This window comes from Mobula hypostoma, chromosome 13 (assembly GCF_963921235.1).
Source record: "Mobula hypostoma chromosome 13, sMobHyp1.1, whole genome shotgun sequence".
NCBI lineage: Eukaryota > Metazoa > Chordata > Chondrichthyes > Myliobatiformes > Myliobatidae > Mobula > Mobula hypostoma.
The window spans coordinates 72,663,783-72,679,140 of NC_086109.1; positions in this window are offsets into that span (position 1 = coordinate 72,663,783).

Genomic DNA, 15,358 nt, shown 5'->3' on the forward strand with positions numbered 1-15,358 from the left:
TCGACTGTCAGCTCATCATTCCATCCTGATGGATCTCCATCCTGATCATCAGGGATCTTGAGAACCAGATCCACCAGGCTCTACAGCATAAGCTTGCTTCGGCCAACACAAGTAACAATCTCATGTCTGTGCCGGTGGCTGTACGCTCTGCGGCATTCCAATGGGCTCCCTCCTCACCACTCCGTAGCCACCCAGGTGCACGATGGACCCTGAATTTTCTGCAATGCCAGTTTTGGTTGCCCACCAAAATCACAGATGTATGTCAGTTTGTTGCTGCCTGCTCTCAATGTGTTCAGTCTAATTCCACCAACCAGTGGCCCTCTGGGCTTCAGCAACTCTTGATGCTGGTGGCGCCATATCTCCATGTATTTCATCACAGGTTTCCCACCTTATGATGGGTCCACAGTGATCATGACAGTAGTAGGTTAGTTCAGATTAGTTCTTAAAGGCAGCCCTCTTCATTGCCCTCCCCAAACTTCCATCAGCCACTGAGACAGTGGATCAGGTTCTCCAACGTATAGTTCATCTCCTTGGTTTCCCTCAGGATATTGTGTCAGACTGGGCCCACCATTCATCTCCTGCTTCTGGCGAATCTTCTGCTCCCTCTTCCACAACTCAGTGAGTTTGTCCTCTGGCTATCATCTGCAGGCTAATGGTCAATCAGAAAGAGTCATTCAGCAAGTGGAGAAATTTCTGTGATGCTTTGCCGCCTCTAACACTTCCGCATGGAAGAAGTATATGCTCTGGGCCAAAGTCCTCCAGACTCTACACATCTCCTCTGCTACAGGTATGTCACCTTTTGAAGTGCTTCATGGCTACCAACCTCCTTTGTTCCCCATGGAGAAGCCAATAGTGGAGGCCCATCCATCAGGAACCTTATTCACTGCTTGGTATAGGGCACAGAGGGCTGGCCTAGCTGTCAATTGCACCTACTGTCACCAGGCCAACTGCCAACGGTGCCCAGACAGACTATTCTATCCAGGGGACCATGTCTGGCTGTCCACCCAACATCTGCCCCTCTGCACCAACTCTAGCAAGCTCTCGCCCAGTTCATTGGTCCCTTCAAAATTGCCTATCGCACGAATCCAGTCACTTACAGTCTCCAGCTACCACCGTCCCTCATGATCACACCTACCATCCATGTGTCCTGCCTCAAGCCCATTGGCCACGGACCACTCAACCCGCCTGAGTCTACGGCTCCGGAACCAAGGATGATGGGAAGTGGTCCAGTGTACATCGTTCAGCAGCTGATGGTTTCACATCATCGTGGACAGTGTGTCAACTTGAAGAGTTCCACCGGACGCGTCCAAATCATCCTGGGTGGTTGGGTGCAAGTCATAAGAGTTGTGGGGTCCTGTTGGGCACCTCCCAGTCTCCACCCAGCTAACAGGAATCACTTGCCTCTCATTTCCAACTCAATACCTGCAGCCTATTTAAACCCAGCACTCATTCACAGTTCTTGTTTACCCATCAAACCAGCCAGCCTCAAGTTGTTCCTAGTCTTTAGTTGCCTTGGTGCCTTTTTATGGTTCGTATGTATACTCTCTTGTTTTGTGGCCCCTCATGGTTTGTTATTTTGCAGTTTATTATTAGAGGAATGACTACCAGCTAAATTGTTTCCACTGTTCTACATGTGGGTCAAGCCTCCTCTACGTTTCCTGACAACACCTTCTTACAGTTGCCTTGTCCCTCAAGTCTCTCAAAATGTTTTATTACAGATTACCTCTCATTCTTCTGAGCTGTAGTCAGGATAGGCCTAAACTGCACAAGCTTGCCTCGTAATTCAACCTCTCATTCCAGAAATCTACACTATTACTTGTCACTGAACAGATTTTCTGTACTTCATGCATCAAGGCATGCATTCTTTTTCCAAATAAGAAATTTTCTATTGTTCTACTTGTCCTACAAAATGTATAACCCCCCATTTCCCCACAATGTACACATCAACAAAACTTTTACCCATTGACTTAGTCTATCTATATTTTTATGAACTCGTGGCCTCATAACTAACCTACTGAAGGCTTTGTACTGACAGTCGATTTGGCTACAATACACTTGTTCTATTCATCTAAGTCATTAATACACACAGTGAGTAGTTGAGGCTGTACAGTGATCCCTGTAACACCCCATTAGTTGCAGCTTGCCAACCTGAAAATTGTCCATTTAACCCAACTCATTGTTAGTTACCCGATCATCCACCTGCAATATTTTTCCTCATTGCCTTGAGTTCTAAACTTGTACTAAAAGAAGTTAATTCTATATTTTATATAGCACCAAATGCCTTCTGGAATTTAAAATGCACTGCATCTATATGTTCCCTGGTAAAAAACTTATTGATTTCACTTTCAGAAAACTGCAATAGATTTGTTAAATACAGTTTCTCTTTCATAATCAATGTTGACTCCAATTCAACCATATAATCAGTTTCCAATATCCTGCTGCTAACTTGATAATAATAGATCCCAATACTGCCAAATTCCGTGACTGATGTTAAGCCAATTTTAACTGCATACTGCCATCTTTTTTAAAGGCTTATTATGATATATATTCAGGTGCCTTACCGTTCAGCGTGGGCGATCATGTCTCTCCATCCATCACGGTCCCTGACCCTCCAAATTGTAGTTGTTGCCTCCCCTGTTTCCAACCATGATGTTATTCCATCTATCATTTTCATTCTCTGTCTGCCTCTGCTTCTTTTTCCTTCCAGCTTTCCAGTTGTAACTAAATATTCTAATGTCTCTCTTCTCAAAGAATTTTGATTGGTATTTTCTGATTTTTTTTAAGTAATGTACATTTTGTTTTCGTTCCCTGTAGAACTTCTCTGTTGGTTATCCTGTCCGTATATGATATGCATAGCATTCTCCCGAGGAGCCACATCTCTGCTGCATTGATTCTTTTTTCCATTGCATTTGTGATGGTCCATGACTCGCAGCCATACATCAACATAGGAAGAATGTAGCAGCTGAGAGTTCTAAGGCGGATGTCAATTGCTATTTTCTTGTTCGTTAGGATGTTTCACATTTCTGTAAATGCTGTTCTTGCCATTGCTATTCTTGCTTTTATGTCTGTTTCGCATTTGCCATCAGATGTTACCCATGATCTAGGGTACTTGAAGTTGTAAACTTGTTTCAGGGTTTCATTTCCCAATACGATCCTACAGTTTGGGATATCAGGTTTCTTTGATATTACCATTACTTCAGTTTTCTTTTTGTTTAAGGTTAGGCTAAGTCTTTCGCTCTCTATGTTGATGGTAGATACTAGTTTCTGTAAATTTACTTCACTGTCTGCTATCAGTACTGTATCATAGCATAGCAGAGGTTGTCGATATTGCATCCACCTACACTTATTCCAGGTAAGTCTGGTATGGTTCTCATGAAGTTTTCACTGTAGAGGGAGAACAGGTCTGGTGATAGAACACAACCCTGTCTGACTCCTCGCTTTATTGGCTGATATTCGCCAATTTCGTTGTCTATCCATATGGCTGCAGTTTGTTGCCAGTAGAGATTCCTGATTATTCTTAGATTTTTTCCGTCGATATTAATATCTTTAGGCATTTTCATGATGACTTAGTGTTTCACTGCGTCAAAGGCTTTTGTGTAGTCAATGAAACAGAAGTATAGGTCTTGCTGTACTTCTATTGACCTTTCGATAATATTCCTGAGAATATAAGTGGTTTTTGATGTTCACTTGCCTTCAACAAAGCCACACTGTTCTTCACTGATTTCTGGTTTAATTTTGTTTCTTATTCTGAGCATGATGATTCTAAATAGAAATTTTGTGAGGTGGCTCATTAAACTAATCGTTCCGTGTTGTCCACACTCTGTTGCACCTGGTTTCTTTGGCAGTGCAATGAATACTGTCTTTAAAAGATGTTTTGGTACTTTTCCATTATTGTATATTCTATTCAAAGAGATTGTTAATTTCTCTACACCAAAATATTCTAGCGCTTCATACAGTTCAACCAGAATGTTATCTGGTCCTGATGATTTCCCCTTTCACATTTTCTTCGTAGCATGTTTCACTTCTTTTTTCAGTATTGCTGGGCCCTCGTTGTTGTTGCCAATATCAAAGTTGTCCTCTCGGTCTTTGTCATCGTATAGGTCTTTGATGTATTCTGACGATCTTTGCATTATTTTTCTTTTTTCCATGATTGTAGAGCCATCTTTTGCTCTTATACATCCTGTTGTTGCCCCGCTTTTCTTCCGATTTGTGATCTCTTTGATCTCGTCGTGCATACGTTTTCTGTTGCTGGTCTTCTGCAATTGTTCTTCCAACTCACATTTGTCCTTAAGCCACTTTTCTTTTGCTTCCTTGCACTTACATTTTCTTCTTTATTCCATAAGATTCAGAGTTTCTTCTGTCATCCATTTCTTTTTAGCTTTTTTCTGTTGTTTGGGAATCACCTCTTGTGCTGCTTGTGTTATGCTGTCTCTGAGATTTTCCCATTGCTGTTCTATAATGGTGATGTTTTGTAGAGCCTCGAGTTTGTTCTTCACTGTTACTTGGAATTAATGTTTGATGTCACTGTTTTTTCTCAAATTCAGCTTTGGCTCTACTCTTGGTCTTTTAAGCTTTCTGAGTCTCAGGTACATCACGCTGATTATTGGTATGTGATCACTGCAGCAGTCTGCACCCGGATATGTTTTACATGATTTCAGAGCATTTCTATACCATGAACTCAAATCAACTACAGTCTCAGAAAAGGCATATTATTGAACCCAAAAACTAAAACAATGCCACTATGTCAAAACTGAATAAAAAAGGGTTAAAATATCAGGGAAAATAAAAAGTACACCAACAATTTGTTTCATTCCCTCCCACCCTCAAGAAAAATCTATTTAATTATGTGCCTCTGAGTATACAAATCATTTCACAATCCTTGAAGTAAAAAAATGAGGTCCGATTGGTGAATAAAAAATACTGTGAATTCCATTTTATTCAGGGAAATTACCTTCAACCATCCAAGGGAGCATTTGGAATGTCTTCGGGTGGATGGGTCTGGTAAAATTCATCTATAGCTAAACAAATACCATGCCTTGTAAAAACATTCAGCCCCCCAACTATTTGTACACATGGAGTATTACAACCTACCACAGCTTGAGCAATTTTGCCAGGAGGAATGTAATAGCTGCGAGAGATGGTTCAACTTAAGTACTGAGCAAAGGGGAATGAATACTTTGGAACAGTTGACATTTCAGTTTTTGAATTTTTAGTCTTTCATGCTTCACAATTTTCCCTTCTAATTGAGCAGCTCTGTGAGAAAAGGAGCATGTGATTTACAAAGAAAACATTCTCAGTAAAATTGATCCAAATATTTGAACAGAGGGTTGGGGCTGAATACTTCTACAAGGCACTGTATAGGAGGACCCAGACAATAGACATGTCAAGGCCATAATGTTTTTTTAGCAGTTATTATTGATGCACAGATCAGTCTCCTTGTTATTTATGTGTACTGTAGTAGCTGCAGTTGATTGGTTCTTACAGTATAAAGAGCGATGGTATAGTGCTAAAAATTCAGATGGGCCCTGACTTTGATCAGTCAGAATTCCAGCCAATCTACCACCATAACTCTGGCACCTTAAATCATCGCCAACCCAAGTTTGCAGATTCAATCACGTTAGTCCTGTAAAAGTCAAAACTTTAGTTGACTAATACAAGAGCAATGATATCGAGGATGAACAATACTGCCTTTACAAAAGATGGCAGTATGCAGTTGAAAATTTGCTTAACATCAGTCATGGAATTTGGTAGTATTGGAATCTATTATGATCAAGTTAGCAGCAGGATATTGGAAAGAAACCTGCACAACCTTCTGAATTGCCACTCAGTCAGAACATGGAATAGACAATATAGACAATAGATAATAGACAATAGGTGCAGGAGTAGGCCATTTGGCCCTTCGAGCCAACACCGCCATTCACTGTGATCATGGCTGATCATCCACAATCAATATCCAGTTCCTGCCTTATCCCCATAACCTTTGATTCTGCTATCTTTAAAAGCTCTATCCATCTCTTTCTTGAAAGCATCCAGAGACTTGGCCTCCACAGCCTTCTGGGGCAGAGCATTTCATATATCCACCACTCTCTGGGTGAAAAATTTTTTCCTCAACTCCATTCTAAATGGCCGACCCCTATTCTTAAACTGTGGCCTTTGGTTCTGGACTCACCCATCAGCGGGAACATGCTCCCTGCCTCCAGCGTGTCCAATCCCTTAATAACCTTATATGTTTCAATAAGATCCCCTCTCAGCCTTCTAAATTCCAGAGTATACAAGCCCAGTCGCTCCAATCTTTCGACGTATGACAGTCTCGCCATCCCGGGAATTAACCTTGTAAACCTACGCTGCACTCCCTCAATAGCAAGAATGTCCTTCCTCAAATTTGGAGACCAAAACTGCACACAGTACTCCAAGTGTGGTCTCACCAGGGCCCTGTACAGCTGCAGAAGGACCTCTTTGCTCTTATACTCAATTCCCCTTGTTATGAAGGCCAGCATGCCATTAGCTTTCTTCACCGCCTGCTGTACTTGGATGCTTGCTTTCAGTGACTGATGTACAAGAACACCTAGATCTTGCTGTACTTCCCCTTTTCCTAACTTGACTCCATTTAGATAATAATCTGCCTTCCTGTTCTTACCACCAAAGTGGATAACCTCACATTTATCCACATTAAACTGCATCTGCCATGCATCTGCCCACTCACCCAGCCTGCCCAAGTCACCCTGCCTTCTCATATCATCCTCCTCACATTTCACACTGCCACCCAGCTTTGTGTCATCGGCAAATTTGCTAATGTTACATTTAATTCCCTCATCTAAGCCATTAATATATATTGTAAACAGCTGCAGTCCCAGCACTGAACCCTGCGGTACCCCACTGGTCACCGCCTGCCATTCCGAAAGGGACCCATTAATTGCTACTCTTTGTTTTCTGTCAGCCAGCCAATTTTCAATCCATGTCAGTACTCTTCCCCCAATACTATGTGCCCTAATTTTGCCCACTAATCTCCTATGTGGGACTTTATCAAAGGCTTTCTGAAAGTCCAGGTACACTACATCCACTGTATCTCCCTTGTCCATTTTCATAGTTACATCCTCAAAAAATTCCAGAAGATTAGTCAAGCACGATTTCCCCTTTGTAAATCCATGCTGACTCGCACCGATCCTGTTACTGCTATCCAGATGTGTCGTAATTTCATCTTTTATAATTGACTTCAGCATCCTTCCCACCACCAACGTCAGGCTAACTGGTCTATAATTCCCTGTTTTCTCTCTTCCTCCCTTCTTGAAGAGAAGGACAACATTAGCCACCCTCCAATCCACAGGAACTGATCCTGAATCTATAGAACATTGGAAAATGATTACCAATGTGTCTGCGATTTCTAAAGCCACCTCCTTAAGTACCCTGGGATGCAGACCATCAGGTCCCGGGGACTTATCAGCCTTCAGACCCAACATCTATCCAACACCATTTCCTGCCTAATATAAATTTCCTTCAATTCATTCATTACCCTCGGACCTTTGGCCACTATTACATCTGGAAGATTGTTTGTGTCTTCCCTAGTGAAGACAGATCCAAAGTACCTGTTCAACTTGTCTGCCATTTCCTTGTTCCCCATAATAAATTCACCCGCTTCTGTCTTCAAGGGCCCAATTTCGGTCTTAACTATTTTTTTCCTTTTCACATACCTAAAGAAGCTTTAACTATCCTCCTTTATATTCTTGGCTAGTTTACCTTCGTACCTCATTTTTTCTCCACGTATTGCCTTTTTAGTTACCTTCTGTTGCTCTTTAAAAGTTTCCCAATCCTCCGGCTTCCCAATCGTCTTTGCAATGTTATACTTCTTCTCTTTTATTTTTATACTGTCTATTACTTCCCTTGTCAGCCACAGTCTCCCCTTACTCCCCTTAGGATCTTTCTTCCTCTTTGGAATGAACTGATCCTGCACCTTCCGCATTATTCCCAGAAACACTTGCCATTGCTGTTCCACTGTCATCCCTGCTAGGGTATTGTTCCGTTGAACTTTGGCCAGCTCCTCCCTCATAGCACCATAGTTCCCTTTGTTCTACTGTAATACTGACACTTCCGAGTTTCCCTTCTCCCTCTCAAATTGTAGATTAAAACTTATCATATTATGGTCACTACCTCTAATGGCTCCTTTACCTCGAGGTCCCTGATCAAATCCGGTTCATTGCACAACACTAAATCTAGAATTGCCTTCTCTCTGGTAGGCTCCAGTACAAGCTGTTCTAAGAATCCATCTTGGAGGGACTCCACAAACTCCCTTTCTTGGGGTCCAGTACCAACCTGATTCCTCCACTCTCATAGGACTGGAGGTCATAAGCTAAAGCAAAGTCAGACCCACATAAACCGTCCAAAGGAGCAGCTACAGCAAAAAAATTAAAGAAAAATGTTTACTTTGCCAGAAGTTTGATGTCACTTCCCTCACCAAGGATTACAAAATGTGATATGCTAGCAATTCTACTGCCGATTGATGTGAAAGAAGAAGATGGCAAGGAAGTGCTATGATGGTGCACAAGTGCTCAGCTGCTGGAACAGATTGCTACTCTTGCAGGATGAAAAGAGAGGAAAGGAAGTACTTCCTGCAGTCTGAATGAGGAAAAAGGTCTATCTACAAGTATATCTTTATGCTGCCAGAAATATTGGAAGAAAGGGAATTCACATGAATTGTTCAGAATGAATGAGAAGGATGGACTGAGCAGTACCTTGATGGGTATTCCTCACAGCTCTATTTTCTTCTGCCTTGCTTACATTAAGGGATGATATTAGATGGAAAGATACCCCATTAACCCTATCATCCAACCATTTGTAGCTCTGGAGATGCCACTCTAAGGGCAGCATGGTATAGTGTACAATGTAATATTGGTTCCAAGGTTGTCAAGCTGAGGAGTGGTAGTGGGGACAAGCTCCCACTACCTAAAAGTGCTCCTCATGGTATGTGCCTCAAATAGCCTCTGACAACCAAGTCCAACTCCTGGCCTTCTCGTGTGGCTTAGCCTCTAAGCCCAGTGGAACTGTTTCTACTGACAGGAGAAGGGGCGAAGGCGGGTGCTGGCACCTTAAAACCAGTGCTTCGGGTAGATGGGGCTCGTCAGCCTGGGAAGGCAGTCCATCTAAGAGAGGGAAAACTCTGATTTCAAACCTCCGCTGCCTTGCGGCCATACCCACTCATGGGAAAGGCTTCAGGAGTAAACCCTGAGGACAAATCCGGAGCTGGAGTCCCTAAGGCAGTCCGACGTTGCCTTCAACCTCATTCTGGCAACTCCTGCGATGACACTGGTGCCAAGCTGTATCAGCCCTTGCCCTTCCCTTGGACAACATCGGTGGCGTGGAGAGGGGAGACTTGCTGCATGGGCAACTGCCGGTCTTCCATACAATCTTGCCTAGGCCTGCGCCCTGGAGAAGAAACTTGCAAGACTTTCCAGGCACAGATCCATGGTCTTGCGAGGCTAACGGATACCACCACCAGTGTAATACTATTATAGTGTCAGTGACCTGGGTTCAATTCCTGCACTGACCATAAGTTTGTATGTTCTCACTGTGACTGCATGGATTTCCTCTGGATGATTCAATTTCCTCTCACATTCCAAAGTTCAAAGTAAATATATTATCAAAGTACATATGTGTTACCATATATTACCTTGAGATACATTTTTTTCTGAGCAGAGAAATACAGGAGAATCAATGAAAAACTACACACAAGAATGACAAATAACTAATGTGCAAAAGAAAACAAACTGTGCAATAAGAAACAAATAAATAATACTGAGAACATGAGGTAGCATCCTTGAAAGAGATTCTATAGGTTCTGGAATCAATTCAGAGACGAGGCGGGTAAAGTTATCCACACTGGTCGGAAGCCTGATGGTTGAAGGGTAATAGCTGTCCCTGAAGCTGTTGGTGTGGGACATAACACTCCTGTCTCTTCTTCCCTATGACCACAGCGAGAAGAGAGCATGCAATGGAGAGTGGAACTCTTTAATGATAAATGCTGCTCCTTGTAAATGTGGTCAATGCTGAGAAGGGGTTTGCCTGTGATGACCTGGGCTATATCCACCACGTTTTGTAGACTCTTCCATTGATGTGTCCCTATCAGGCCATGATACAATAAGTCACAATACTTTCCATTTGCATCTGTAGAAGTTTGTCAAAAATTTAGATGTCATGCAAAATCTGGGCAAACTTCTTTCTATGCCTTCTTTGTAATGACACTTACATGCTGGTCCCAGGAAAGATCCTCTGATATGATAATGCCAAGAAATTTAAACTCACTGACCTTCTCCATCTCTGAACCCCTAATCAGAATCAGAATCAGGTTTATTATCACTGGCATGTGATGTGAAATTTGTTAACTTAGCAGCAGCAGTTCAATGCAATGCATAATCTGGTAGAGAGAAAAAAATAATAAAAAATAAAATTTAAAAATAAGAATAAATGTCGGGCTCTCAGTATACCAGGTGGACTGTTAACTGTTGATCGCTTATTACCAAAATGGCTTCTCTGAAGTGTTATATTAAAATGGCTTCTTGTAAGGTTAACTGCTGAGCAAGGGGTTCTCTGTAACTGCAATGTTTGGGTTATACAGGGAGATAATGGAAATTGTATTCATTTGTTAGCTAATGGAAGTCATGTTCTGTTATCTTGTATATGTGTGCTGAGTTCAGGAGCGCGGGCTTTTTCAGGAGGTGAGCAGAGAGGACAGACGTGTGAGGAACAGACGGGGTTCCTGGGCAGCAGACACTGAACCTCGGGGGTTCGGAGGGTGGCAGGAGCCTCGGAGGGACGTTGTGGATGGAATTGGAGGTGTGAGCTCCAACGCATTAAAATATTATGTACACACCACTGATAAGTTACTTATGTAGCACCTTTTCTTGTAGTTGTTTCTACTAATCCAACACCAAAAATTTGCTATAAAGTATAATTCTTTTCTCGCACTTGGTATATTGTTTCATATTTGTGTCATGGCTGATCACTGGGCGACTAACATCTTATCCGCACCAAAGCAATTGCACTGTTGACAGGTTTGACGGCTATTCACCCTAGACAACGGGGGGTCAGCGGGGCAAAGACCCTTACATAAATAAACAAGTAAATCAATTACATATATTGAATAGATTTTTAAAAGTGCAAAAATAGAAATACTGTATATTTTTTAAAAAGTGAGGTAGTGTCCAAAGCTTCAATGTCCATTTAGGAATCGGATGGCAGAGGGGAAGAAGCTGTTCCTGAATCGCTGAGTGTGTGCCTTCAGGCTTCTGTATCTCCTACCTGATGGTATCAGTGAGAAAAGGGCATGCCCTGGGTGCTGGAGGTCCTTAATAATGGACGCTGACTTTCTGAGACACCACTCCCTAAAGATGTCCTGCGTACTTTGTAGGCTAGTGCCCAAGATGGAGCTGACTAAATTTATAACCTTCTGCAGCTTCCTTCAGTCCTGTGCAGTAGCCCGTCCATACCAGACAGTGATGCAGCCTGTCAGAATGCTCTCTACGGTACAACTATAGAAGTTTTTGAGTGTATTTGTTGACATGCTAAAACTCTTCAAACTCCTAATAAAGTATAGCCGCTGTCTTGACTTCTTTATAACTACATTGATATATTGGGACAAAGTTGGATACTCAGAGATCTTGACACCCAGGAATTTGAAGCTGCACACTCTCTCCACTTCTGATCCCTCTGTGAGGATTGGTATGTGTTCCTTCATCTTACCCTTCCTGAAGTCCACAATCAGTTCTTTCGTCTTACTGATGTTGAGTGCCAGGATGTTGCTGCAGCACCATTACACCATTCCACCATTCCACCATCTCACTCCAGTACGCCCTCTCATCACCACCTGTATTAATCTCCCTCCTATATGCTGATTCGTTACCACCTTTGATTCAACCAACAACAGTGGTGTTGTCAGCATAGTGGTGGATCTGTACTTAGCAATACAATCATAAGCAAAATACAGCAGAGGGCTAAACACACACCCCTGTGACACACCTGTACTGATGGTGACTGTGGAGATGTTATTGTGGAGCTGTACTGGCTAGGGTCAGCAAGTGAGAAAAACATCTAATTTTAAAATAATTATTCTGAGGAAATTAGTTAACAAGCCTTAACTTTTTAATTGTTTTACAGTGATCAAAGTGCATAAGAAGGTCCATCAATTGCCTTGGCAAAGGTCCTAACTATTGAGTCTGTGAAGGTATCACTGATAATGACATTTCTTCATATCTGACTTTGCATGTAAAGATGCCATCTCTTGCTGAAGTTTCATACAATAATGTTACTTACTGCAAGATGTGCTGTCACTACAACCATGAAATCTGGGCCATAATCTGCCCAAGCTGCCTTTAACAATTAAAATCATATTCTACTGCATCAGCTATCTCACTTTCCTGGAGGGTATTAGAACTGGCTAGATGATCTGTGGTATTGGTATAGATCTCCCTCCATTTGCAGAGTCTAATTTGCCAGCCATATTCTCACTGTCTATCTATCCTCACTGCATAAACGTTATGTTCCTTTCAACAACTCCTCTCTCTTTCACTCTCACAGCACTCATTAACCCATCAACTGGATGACATCTTTACAGTTTAATCCACAGCAACCCTGATCTCAGCTGTTCAGAAATGATCTCTTTAATCTATCCTTGCCTCCCCTGCCCTCTCTGCAACATATTTTCTTTCCTGAGAACATTGATAAAGATTTGAAGTACTATAGTCTTTTTAGAGTGTGTTTCCACAATGTCTTTCAGGTGGGAGTTCCAGAACAGAGCCAATGACGAACAGTAAAGTAATAGCAAAATGTTTCAAAGTTGAGATGATATGTGACTTGGAAAAGAACCTGCAGAACCTGTGAGCCTATTCACATGTGGTTGCTACCTATCCCCTTCTAGGTGGTCAAGAGTGTAATCTGGGAGGTGCTACTGGTGTAGCCTAAGCAACTAAATGCTTAGTGGTGTGGGTGGAGGGAATAAATATTTAGGATGCTGGTTGAGGAGCCAATCAACACTGCTTTGCCTTGGAATGAATTGCATATATCCACATGCAAGTGGAGGATGTACCAATACACCCTTGACTTCTGCTTTGTAAATGGCAGAAAATACCTGACATGCAGAAAATGGTTTGGTGTAGTGGGAGAAGCCAAAGAGTGGTAGTGTATGGTTGCCTCTCTGACTGGACACCTTTAATAGTTGGGTCTGATACTGTTTATAATCGATATTAATTATTTGAATGATAGTGTAGTAAATGGGATCAAAGTTCAAAGTTTAAAGCAAATTTATTATCAAAGTATATATGTCACAATATACAGCCCTCAGATACATTTTCTTGTGGGTATACTCAATAAATGTAATAGAACAATGAAAGACCACACCAACTAGGCAAACAATCAATGTGCAAAAGACAACAAACTGTGCAAATACATAAAGAAAGTAGAAATAATAATAATAATAATAATAATAATAATAATAATAATAAATAAATATTAAGAACATGAGATCAGCAAATTTGTGGTTGATATCAAGACAGGGAGCATGGTGGACAGTGAAGAAAGCTGTCAAAGCTTGGAAAATGATCCGAACCAGCTGGGAAAATGGATTGAAAATTGAATCATCCAGAGGAAATCCATGCAGCCACACATCCAGGACTTTACGGCCAACCTGCATGGGGCGCGCATCTTTTTGAAGATTACCCTGGTCCAAGGGTATCATCAGATCCCAGTCCACCCGGACAATGTACCCAAGATGACCTTCATTACCCCCTTTGGCCTGTTCGAGTTCCTCAGGATGCCATTCTGGCTCAAAAACGTGGCGCAGACGTTCCAGCGCCTGATGGATGCAGTAGGGCAAGATCTGGACTTTCTGTTCATCTACCTGGATGACATACTTATCGCCAGCCTCTCCCGCCAGGAACATCTAGCACATTTACGCCTGCTCTGCCGCCACCTAAGCGACTATGGCCTGGCTATCAACCCCGCCAAATGCCAGTTCAGCCTACCCGCCATCAATTTCTTTGGACACCAGATCGACCGCCATGGAGCTGTTCCTCTGTCGGCGAAAGTTGAGGCCATCCGCCAATTCGCCAGACCCAGCACTGTTAAAGGCCTGCAGGAATTTGTTGGGATGGTTAACTTTTATCACCGTTTCCTGCCCTCAGCGGCCCGGATCATGCGGCCCCTTTTTGGCTTGATGTCCGGCAAGTTCAAAGAAGTCACCTGGACAGAGGAGGCGATGGCGGCTTTTGAACAAGCCAAGAACATGCTAGCAAACGCCACGCTCCTGGTCCACCCCCAGGTCGACATCCCCGCTGCCCTCACTGTGGATGCCTCTGACGTGGCAGTTGGTGGCGTGCTCGAGCAGCTCATCAAAGGCCAGTGGAAGCCGCTCGCTTTTTTCAGCCGGCACCTACAACCCCCGGAACTTAAGTACATCGCTTTCGACAGGGAGCTGCTGGCCCCATACCTTGCCATCCGGCACTTCAGGTATTTCCTGGAAGGGAGGGAGTTCACGGCCTTCACAGACCACAAGCCCCTCACTTACACGTTTTCAAAAGTGTCGGACCCATGGTCCAACCGTCAGCAACACCACCTGACGTACATCTTGGAGTTTACCACCACGATCAAGCACATCTCCGGGAAGAACAACGTGGTGGCCAACGCACTGTCACACACCTCCGTCCAGTCACTGCACTCTCCGGAGGTGGAGTATGCAGCATTAGCTAAGGCGCAACAATTGGACAGCGAGATGCCAGTGTACCGAACCACAGTCTCAGGACTCCGCTGCTTGGCATCCGCACGGCACCTTGGAGGAAGGCCCATCACTGACTACGGACAGCGCATGGCGCACTCGGTAAAACACTCATCCCCAGCAGTAATAGTGACTGGATCTGAACCAGAGCTGCTGCATGGAGCTGTCTCATATCGAGGCAGCAGCAACCTGCACAGGTGTGCTGCTGGTGGAGGATACCATCTCTAATTGGATAATTGAGTTAATTAGCTTTTGGTTGGTCTAGGGGGAGGGGCTTAGCAGTTATAAGCCTCAGGTTTCCAAGGCTTTGTGGTTAGTTTTCTTTTGTGTTTAGTCTGAGGGTGGCTATAATATATAATATAATATATTGGTTTTTCCCAGTTTATGTCTTGTTTTGAGGTAAATAAAAGTACCTCAATTTACTTTTGCGACTCAAGCCATCTGGTTATTTTTCTTAAACAATTGACCCACAGTCTTTTGTGACAGCACCCAAGGAGGACCTGGCCGCATCATCAGCCAAACTTGTTTACAGTTCCCCGCTCACAGTTCCCGGTGAGTTTGTGCCAGCACCCCGTGGCCAGGAGGACACACCTACAGTGGTCC